Source organism: Meriones unguiculatus, chromosome 15 (genome assembly GCF_030254825.1).
Source record: "Meriones unguiculatus strain TT.TT164.6M chromosome 15, Bangor_MerUng_6.1, whole genome shotgun sequence".
Lineage (NCBI taxonomy): Eukaryota > Metazoa > Chordata > Mammalia > Rodentia > Muridae > Meriones > Meriones unguiculatus.
This window is the reverse complement of record NC_083362.1, coordinates 64,399,754-64,410,904: the sequence shown is the minus strand read 5'-3', so window position 1 is coordinate 64,410,904 and position 11,151 is coordinate 64,399,754. Positions and strand designations below refer to the sequence as shown.

Sequence of the window (11,151 nt, the reverse complement as noted above, 5' to 3'; positions counted from 1 at the left end):
ACAGTTATGAAGTAGCAGTGAAAATAATTTTACAGTTGGGGGTCACCACAATGTAAGGAACTGTACGAAAGGGTTGAGCTCACCCACACACATACCCACCCAGTGGTTGAGTTAGAGTATGACTGTACTTTGTTGACAAACTCCTCTTTTTCAAGAGAAGTCAGTCTTTTTTTTCCTTAAGGGTTTCAACTTGTTGTGGGGGATGCATTGCATTAGGAGGGTTGCTTATCTTTGCTCAGATTGAAATGTTAATTTCATCTAAACAATACCTTCCCAGAGACATTGATATATATATATATATGGCACCTTGACTCAAGAAGTTAACCATCTCGGTGGAGTCCTAGACACCTCTGCTCTTGGTTGGTTTAATGAACGTCACTGTTCCATGGACATGGAGATCTGTCTGTACTTCAATAGAGACATCACCTCCTATAAAGGTTTTGAAGATGTTTCCTTTCCAGAGAACTCTGAAATAACCTCTCATCACTGAATGCATGAACTCACCACCGAAAGACAAATTGTCAGCTAGGTTAATCTTAACAGATTCCAAAGGAGTTGTGGACAAGGAGATTGTACACTGGATGCCCACTCCTGTGGCATCAAGAAAAGAGCAGCAGGTGACACCAGGTAAAGGTCATCCTTCACGTACCTCTCCTGTCTGGAAGGCTATAATTTTTTCCCTTCTCACCAGATCCCTATGTTTCTGATACAATGACCTTGTAAATGTTAGTCTTTTTAGTTAAAAATCACTTGGCTCCTTAAGAAACTAATATTATTGAAAGGTATAGCCAACACTGACTCCCAACACACTCTTAAGAATTTAACTCTTTTCTGTCTGAAGAGAGTCATAGTGTGAGGGGCATCAATGGGCATAGGCACCCAGTGAGGCATGTGAGTAACCAGGGCATACCTAACTTTACTAGCATTCCAGCATTGGGCAAAAAAGCAAGTATCATTACCACAATTACTTGGCTCTATCTGGCTAATAATGAATAAAAATGGGGGATATAGACAAACAGGTGTGGGCTTATAGGAAATATTATGAGAAGCCTTAACCCCTCGTTGGAACATCCTGCGTCAGTTCTAGAACTAGCAGTGGTGGTGTCCGAGGTCTGAGTAGGTTCAGGAGACCATTGCCCCCAGGGGCGAGATGTGCTCCATGCCAATTGACTAACTCCATGTTTTCCTCCAATTTTGAAAGTAATTTAAGGTTCTTAAATTATTTTTTCCCTTTTTTCTTAAATTTTTCATCAATTACACTTTATTCATTCTGCATCCCCCCATAAGCCCCTCCCTCCTCCCATCCCAATCCCACCCTTCCTCCTCCCTCTGCTTGCATGCCACTCCCCAAGTCCACTAATAGGGGAGGTTCTCCTCTCCTTTCTGATCTTAGTCTGTCAGTTCACATCAAAAGTGGCTGTATTGTCCTCTACTGTGGCCTGGTAAGGCTGCTCCTCCCCCCAGAGGGAGGTGATCAAAGAGCAGGCCAATCAGATTATGTCAGAGGCAGTCCCTCTTCACATTACTATGTAACCCAATTGGACTCTGAACTGCCCTGGGCTACATCTGTGCAGGGGTTCTAGGTTATCTCCATGAATAGTCCTTGGTTGGAGTATGAGTCTCTGGGAAGTTCCCTATGTTCAAATTTTCTTGTTCTGTTGCTCTCCTTGTGGAGACCCTGTCCTCTCCAGCTCTTACTATTTCCCAGTTCTTACCTAAAATTCCGTTCATTCTGCCCAACAGTTGCCCATCAGGCTCAGCATCTGCTTTGATAGTCTGAAGGGCAGAGGCTTTCAGAGACCCTCTGTGGTAGGTTCCTAGGTTGTTTCCTGTTTTCTTCTTCTTCTGATGTCCATCCTCTTTGCCTTTCTGGATGGGGTTTGGACGTTTTAGTTAGGGTCCTCTCTCTTGCTTAGTTTCTTTAGATGCACAGGTTTTAGTGGGTTTGTCCTATGTTGTATGTCTATATGAGTGAGTATATACCATGTGTGTCTTTTTGCTTCTGAGACAACTCACTCAGGATGATCCTTTCCAGATCCCACCATTTACCTGCAAATTTCATGATTTCCTTATTTTTCATTGCTGAGTAATATTCCATTGTGTAGATGTACCACAATTTCTGCATCCATTCTTCAGTTGAGGGGATCTGGGTTGTTTCCAGCTTCTGGCTATTACAAATAAAGCTGCTACAAACATGGTTGAGCAAATGTCCTTTTTGTGTACTTGAGCCTCTTTTGGATATATGCCCAGTAGTGATATGGCTGGATCTTGAGGAAGCGCTATTCCTAGTTGTCTGAAAAAGCGCCAGATTGATTTCCAGAGTGGTTGTACAAGTTTACATTCCCACCAGCAGTGGAGAAGGGTTCCCCTTTCTCCACAACCTCTCCAGCATGTGTTGTCACTTGAGTTTTTGATCTTGGCCATTCTCATGGGTGTAAGGTGAAATCTCAGGGTTGTTTTGATTTGCATTTCCCTAATGGCTAATGAGGTTGAGCATTTCTTTAAGTGCTTCTCTGCCATTCGGTATTCCTCTACAGAGAATTCTCTGTTTAGCTCTGTTCCCCATTTTTTAAGTGGATTACTTGGTTTGCTGCTTTTCAGCTTCTTTAGTTCTTTATATATACTGGATATGAGTCCTCTGTCAGATAAAGGGTTGGTGAAGATTCTTTCCCAATCTGTAGGTGGTCGCTTTGTTTTGATGACGGTGTCCTTTGCTTTGCAGAAGCTTTTCAGTTTCATGAGGTCCCATTTATTGGTTGTTGCTCTTAGAGCCTGTGCTGTTGGTGTTCTGTTCAGGAAATTTCCCCCTGTACCAATGAGTTCTAGGGTATTTCCCACTTTTTTTTCAAGCCGATTTAATGTGTCTGGTTTATGTTGAGGTCTTTGATCCACTTGGACTTCAGTTTTGTGCAGGGTGACAAGTATGGATCTATTTTCATTTTTCTACATGTAGACATCCAGTTAGACCAGCACTATTTGTTGAAGATGCTATCTTTTTTCCATTGTATGGTTTTGGCGTCTTTGTCAAAGATCAGGTATCCATAAGTGTGTGGGTTTATTTCTGGGTCCTCTGTTCGGTTCCATTGATCCACCATTCTGTTTCTATGCCAGTACCATGCAGTTTTTAAAACTGTTGCTCTATAGTACAACTTAAGATTGTTGGAGCTACCACCAGGGCATTAGCCATGAGTCATACTGGGCAGACTGCTCAGACCCTGAATAATCATTTAGCCAATGTAGCTCATGCCTTAGTTGTACATAAAGGAATTAATGCTCAACTAAAAGGAAGCTTGATGGTGTTCAATCAGAGGATTGACCTCTTGCAGGAGCAAATTGATACCCTATGGCAAATCGCTCAACCTGGCTGTCAATGAAAGTATGCTGGACTTTGTGTCACTAGCATACAACATGAGAATTTTTCCTGCGCTGCAAATCTGTCTAAACAATTGTTGAGCTATATTTTAGGTAATTGGACTGGAGAATTCGATACTACGATGGAGCAGCTGAGAGTGGCCATTGTCACAGTAAATTCTACCAGAGTGGACGCAGGACTAGCCACAGGATTATCAACATGGATTGCTGCAGCCATGAATCATCTGAAGGAATGGGCGGGCATGGGAGTGTTAGCAGGCCTTCTGGTGTTGGTCTCCTTGGTTTGCCTGTGGTATATATGCAAGATTAGAGTCTCACAACAGTGTGATGCAGCCATGATCATTCAGGCCTTTACAGCCATTGAAGCAGGACATTCTCCCCAAGCATGGTTGGATACCATAAAAAGCTAAAATGATACGCTCAGGATGCGAGGCTAAGCACTGCACTCAGGGTCAGCCGCTTTGGACCCAGAGAAGAGCATGTCTGATTGCATGCGGGTTGATGCCCCAGGTCCCGCCTCTGAGAAAAAGGTATCGGACTGGTCTGATGCTCTTTGGGTGGATGACACCTAAATGAACATCAGTACAAAGTCCCAATTTATTTCTAATATCAGAGATCAGACCTCTACTCTTGCCTGATGCGTCTAAAACAAAAAGGGGGAACTGTAGAGAGCTGCGGAATGCTATGCCTTAAAGATGGAGCTGGTTTCCGCCTTCCACCTTCCCGATGGTGAGTGCTCTCTGTCACGAACAACTCCACATTTGGCTAAGGCCGAGGATCTGGCTTGCTTCCATGTATGTGGACCTATCTGCATTGCCCCCGTGGCACGCCTGGGTTGGCTACCCAGAGGCTATTTAAGCTGTGGGCTGGCTTTCCCCGGGGTCCGAGGATTGTTCAATGTTCCTGAATAAACTGCATTGAAAAAAAAAAAAAAAGAAAAAGATTAAAAAAAAAAAAAAAGAATTTAACTCCACCAACCCAGACTACTATACCAAGCAAAGCTTTCAGGCAACATAGATGGAGGAAACAAAATATTCCATGACAAAACCAACCTTTAACAATATCTTCACAGCAACCCAGCTCTACAGAAGATACTAGAAGGAAAACTCCAATCTAATGAAAACAACTACACCCAAGAAAACATGGAATATAAATAACTTCACAACAACAACAACAAAAATAATAAAACAAGCATTGAAACACAGTAACACCAACACCACAATAAAAGTTACTAACATTCATTGGTTACTATTATCCTTCAACAGAAATGGAGTCAACTCTCCAATGAAAAGACACAGACTAACAGAATGGTTGCAGAAACAGGATCCAACATTCTGATGCATTTAAGAAACACACCTCTGCAACAAAGATAAACACTACCTCAGAGTAAAGAGCTAGAAAAATGTTTTTCAAACAAACAGACCCAGAAAACAAGCAGGGGTAGCTGTCCTAATATCTAATAAAATACTTTCAACCAAAATTAATCCAAAACAGATGAAGAAGGGCACCTCATTCTCATCAAAGGAAAAATCCAACAGGAGAACATCACAATCCTGAACATCTATACCCCCAGTACAAGAGCACCTACATTTGTAAATGAAACATTATTAAAGCTTAAATCACACATTGATCCCAACACCTTAATAGTGGAAGACTTCAACAATCAACTGTCAACAAGGGACAGATCATCTAGACAGAAGCTAAATAAGGAAATAATGGCACTTACAGAGGTCCTAAATCAAATGGACTGAATAGATGTCTATAGAACCTTTCACCCTAATTCAAAAGAGTATACCTTCTTTTCAGCACCCCATGGAACCTTCTCAAAAATTGACCATATAGTCAGGCACGAAGCAAACCTCAACTGATACAAGAAGATTAAAATAATCCCTTGTATCCTATCAGACCACCATGGCCTGAACAACAACAGAAATAACAAAAAGCCTAGATACAAATGGAAACTAAACAACTCTCTCCTCAATGACAGCTTGGCTAGGGAAGAAATGAAAAAAGAAATTAGAGACTTCCTAAAATTCAATGAAAATAAAAGCACAATTTACCCAAACTTATGGGACACAATGAAAGCAGTGCTAAGAGGAAAGTTAGGTGCCCAGAAAGAAGTTTGAGACATCTCATACAAGCAACTTAACAGCACACCTAAAAGCTCTAGAGGGAAAAAAAGGAAGCAGACACACCCAAGAGGAGTAGACGATTAGAAAAAAATCAAATTCAGAGCTGAAATCAATGAATTAGAAACAAAGAAAATAATTGAAAGAATCAATGAGACCAAGAGCTGGTTTTACCAGAAAATCAACAAGATAGATAAACCCTTAGCCAAAGTAACTAAAAGACAGAGAGAAACAATCCATATCAGCAAAATCAGAAACTAAAAGGGGGACATAACAGCAGACACTGAAGAAACCCATTCATAGGTCTTACTACAAAAGCCTATAAGGCTTTGTTTCTTTTTTGTAGTAAGGTAAGATGATCAACCCTCATTCAGAAAGGCAAATGGGATGGACATCAGAAGAGGGAAAAAACAGGGAACACGACAGGAGCCCACCACAGAGGGCCTCTGAAAGACTCTACCCAGCAAGGTATCAAAGCAGATGCTGAGATTCATAGACAATCTTTGGGAAGAGTGCAGGGAATCTTATGAAAGAAGGAGGAGATAGAAAGACCTAGAGAGGACAGGAGCTCCACAAGGAGAGCAACAGAACCAAACAGAACCAGGGGTCTTTTCTGGGACTGATACTACAACCAAGGACCATTCATGGAGTTAATCTATAACCCCTGCTCAGACATAGCCCATGGCAGCTCAGTATCCAAGTGGGTACCCTAGTAAGGGAACAGGGACTGTCTCTGACATGAACTCAGTAGCTGGTTCTTTGATCACCTCTCCATGACAGGGGAGCAGCCTTACCAGGCCACAGAGGAAGACAATGCAGTCAGTCCTGATGAGACCTGATAGGCTACGATCAGATGGAAGGGGAGGAAGAACTCCCATATCAGTGGACTTGGGGATGGGCATGGGAGGAAATGAGGGAGGGAGGGTAGAACTGGGAAGGAATGAGGGAGGGGGCTATGGCTAGGATACAAAGTGGATAAAGTGTAATTAATATAAAAATTTTAAAAGAGTTATAAAAAAGTAGAATTCTACTCCAAGATTGGAGCTTCCAAACTATCCTTATTTGTACTCCTTGAATTGGATGAGCCCATAGATATATACTAAAAGAAGCCTCGGGCTTGGTGAGCTGGCTCAGCAGCTCAGCTTCTATTTCAGAGGACCTGGGTTTGATTTTCAGTGCCCACATGGCTTCTTACAACTGTCTGTAACTTCAGCCCCAGGAAACATTTATGGCCTCCACAGGCACCAGCCACACATGTAGTGAACAGACATGCATGTAGGCAAAACACCTACACACATAAAATAGGTCTTCTCTTTCTTTAATGTCACTCAGTAAAATGCAGTGTCCTTTACCATCCATTGGCATTGCTGAGGCATGTGAAGTGCTTGATGATTTTGACATCTTCCACCAGACATAAGCTGAGCCCCCACAGCACACACCCATCAGTGCTCTTGTCCCTGGCTACCTTGGATGAAAGAATTACTGGGTCATTGTGCTTCCAAGGTCACCTTCTGGAAGTGGTCCACTTACCTCTCATGTTCTAGCTCATGCGTGTCACATTACTTCCAGGTGGAAGCGCTCAGATCCACTGAGTTTCATGGCCTGGCTCTCTTGGCAGCTACTGTTAATAGTGGGCTCTGCTCTTTAAGAGATCCAGAAGACAAAGATTAAGGGGCAGAACCCACTTCATTTCCCAAATCTGTCCTTTTTCCCCATACACTGTAGAAATGGCCCCACATCCCTCTCAAATGGTGTGTAGGGTGATGAGGGAAACCAGGCTGCTTTAAGTCCAAAGTTTGCTGTGGGCCCATCACAGTTTCTACCTTACCTTTCTCCTCCTCTTCTTAGATTTATTTATAATATATAATTCTTCAACTTCATACACGTTTTGATTATGCTTTTTAATAACTCGGATTTCCTAACTCAAAATTGATGGCCTTTGATGCTCTCTGCTTTTCTCCACAGTCCAGGTGGAATGGACACTTACATTGAGTTCCTTTAAGAGTTTTTCAGCATTATGAGTTGCAGAGAATTCTAATTTTTATCCAGTCCATGTGGGTAACCATTGGCACATGCATACAAACATGCAAGCCCATACTTGTGCACATGTCAAAGATGAGCTTAATTCTCAGAGACAGTGAAATATAAATCCATATGGAAATGACATTTTCCTAGCTTGCTCCACACCACAGCTCTGCCCGCTAATGATGCCAAGTGTTTACATACAATGCCGAACAGTTGAAAATACTCTTTATTTTCAATTTCACACTGTGCCACAGCACTTCCTGAGAGTGGAGACTCGCTGTGATTGCGGCTATCCTTGACTACTTTCCCACAGAGGAAGCCTCTTAACATACAGACCTAGCTTTGAAATTGCCCTTGTTTTAAGCTAGGCCAAATGCAATTTAAAGAAATGCATTGCCATTCCATTTTCTAGCTAACCAGAGGAACATGATACATGAATAGATGACTGTCTGTTATTAAAACGCCATCACAGTGGTAGTGGTGACGGTGGCGGGAGACCCACAATGCTTTTCCACTTGAGCAAGAAAATGAGAGGTTTATATTGAGAGGGTCACAACATTTCATTCAAAACAGCTTAGATATGTTTTCAGAGTTTCTTCATGTAGGAAATAGAAAGTTAAAATTTACTGTTAGTTTTTTTTTTCTATCAAGGGAAGAAATTATATTTGTTTGGAGGAAAACAGCTTAATAGACTACTTAGAAGGAAAGATTAGACATTTGGGGATTTTTTGGAAGGAGGAAAGAGAGAGACATGTTAAGTATTTCCTTAAACAAATGTGCAACAGTAAGCAAATAGTGGAGACCAAAGGTGGCATGATGGGGTGGACAGGGAAAGTGGGGGGTTTATGGTCTATTTATAAAAATTTGGGTTTTTAACTGGAAAATGATTCTTAGAGAACTTGCTAAAAAGTAGAAAAGAGTAATGCCTAAATTTAGGCTAGCTGCTAAATTTTTTTTTTCTAGCAATATGTCATCTTTGTCAGTAAATGTTTATCCCTAAGAGATGTTTTTTAGGAGTGGGATGAAGTCTGTGTTTGTATTAAGAGTTTGGAAATGTGGTAATGATGAGGCACCAGTAAAAGAATAAAGGCACACAGTCCAAAGACACAAAATGCAAGAGCAGAAACTTTAGCGAAAGCTGGAAATTGGAGCCAGAGGTAACAAGAGTCATGGAAACCTCAAAAGTCTAAATATTCCCAAGGAGAACTGTGCATCTCCCACAAGATGTAAGATGGTAGTTGAAAAAAATCATATGAATTTTAAGTGGCATAGTGACACAAAATAAGGCACTGGCTAAATTTTTTTTATGTTTGGAGGAGTGATTCAGGAGGACTAAGTCAATCAAAAAACCAAAGTTTGAATAGCAATTCAGGACAAAACAGATGGATTTCAGACTAGAATGTGGGTGTTCATTTTGTCTTATGTGCCTCTGGTTGAACAGATCAAAGATATTCCCACTCATTCTTTTCCAAAAAATTCCCATCAAATTACTATTAATTACAGAGGAGAATAAATGTGTTTCCTTAGGGATTTGGAAATTATTCTTTCAGAGAGTGTGAGATTTCCCTTATCCTCCTCCAGTCTTTGAGGGTGTATTAAAAAATACCCCAAACAGTGATTATCATTAATAATATATCCCTTCTTTTTCCCATTAAAATTCTCACACAGTGTTTTCAGCTAAAATCTCCACTCTAAGAAAACACTCCGATCCCTGTTCTTATGCATATTCCATACCTCTCTCCCAAACTCTAACAGGACACATTTTTATATAGTTATTTATTGAGCATACCCTCAGGGATATATAAAATCCAGGAGCACAAGAAATTTTTGTTTTATTTTTGCTAGAACCACAGCAAGGGTTTAGCGCTCATTTATTGACCACATGAATAATCCTGGCCTTTGTTTTATATCCTCGGGGATATAAGTAGCCTATTACCTATTCAGAGAAGTCTCAGGTAATAGGAATTGTTGAAAAAGAAACAAGCAAAGGTAACTACTGCATCCCAGAGCTCTCAGCTTTATCTGCAAGGCTGAGACTGGAGTGTGAGAATTGTCATGCGTGGTGGCAAAGGTGCTCACTGAGCAGGGTGTCTCAGAGTCCATTTGTCTGGGTTGATGCAACTCACACCCCAAGGCTCACTTGTTGGGACAAGTGGGAACTTTGGGGGACCTGTTTGCGCCTCACTTCTTAAAGCATCTTTGATGATCTTGGTCTTCTCTTTGTAGCCTATTCAAGCAAGGAAGACTTGGATCAGCACATTGAGTCACTCACTTCTCTTTGGCACTACTCCTTGGTCCTACCAAACAAGGGCACTTTACAGAATCGTTCAGTTCCTTCTCCTTTAAGCTGAATACAATTCTGTTGTGTATCTGTACTGCATTTTTGCTATCCATCCATTAGTTGAAGAACATTTAGGTTTCCTCACTATTGTAAGTAGAGCAGCAGTGATCATGGCTGAGGAAGCATGTGGAGTAGGATGTCCTTTGGGCATTTGCTAGGAAGGGGTATAGCTGGGTTAGGGTTAGGGCTAGGGGTTAGGGTTAGGGTTGGGTTAGGGTTAGGGGTTAAGGGTTAGGGTTAGGGTTAGGGTTGGGTTAGGTTAGGGTTAGAGTTAGAGATTAGGGTTAGGGTTGGTTTAGGGTTAGGGGTTAAGGTTAGGGTTAGGATTAGATATATTTTTAGGTTTCTGAGAATTATACACATTGATTTTCATAATGGCTGTACAAGATTGCAGTTCCACCAAGAATAAATGAGGGTCTTTCTTTGCCTGTATCATCACCAGCATTTATTGTCAGTTGTTTCCTTAGCTATTCTGATGGGGGTAAGATGAAATCTCAAAGCTTTTAAATTTACATTCCCTTCATTTCTAAGGATATTTAACACCTTTACAGATATTTCTTTTTTAATTTTTTTTATTAATTACACTTTATTCACTTTGAAGCCCCCCATAAGCTCCTCCCTCCTCCCCTCCGGATTCCACCCTCCCTTCCCCTTCTTCACACATGCCCCTCCCCAAGTCCACTGATAGGGAAGGTCCTCCTCTCCTTCCTTCTGATCTTAGTCTATCAGATCACATCAGGAGTGGCTGATTGTCATCTTCTGTGGCCTGGTAAGGCTGCTCCCCTCCCTCAGGAGGCCAATCCTTCCCTCCCTCAAAGCGCAGGCCAATCAGAAAAAATATGGAACGCTTCATGAATTTGCGTGTCATCCTTGAGCAGGGGCCATGCTAATCTCTGTATCGTTCCAATTTTAGTATATGTGCTGCCGAAGCGAGCACTAAAGATATTTCTTAGCCGTTTTAACTTATTCTTTTGAGAAGTCTCTGTTCATATTTGTAACCCACGTTTAAACTGGGTTATTTGTTGAAGTGGAAGTTTCTGGTTTCCTTGAAGACTCAGTTGAGTCATGTGATGTTTTGCTAGAAGCTGTCTTGTGAGAGAGCATGTGATGTTTTGGTGGAGGCTGGCTTGGGAGAGGGCATGTGATGTTTTGCTGTGAGCTGTCTTGAGTGAGTAGTGTGACTTTGGTCAGCTGAAAACATCCACGGGTGGACTCTGAGGACAGGAGATAGATAGAAACCCATGGACAGTGAGACATTACTTTTTGGATCAGTATCACTGCGCT

General features: G+C 41.6%; 1 non-coding gene across 1 annotated transcript; it reads right to left on the bottom strand.

The window, feature by feature from the left end:
• Positions 1-10,700: 10,700 nt before the first annotated feature.
• LOC132648174 (U6 spliceosomal RNA) lies at positions 10,701-10,804 on the bottom strand. The gene has a single exon (XR_009586551.1). It is a non-coding gene; the product is annotated as a U6 spliceosomal RNA (small nuclear RNA).
• Between the last annotated feature and the right edge of the window lie 347 nt (positions 10,805-11,151).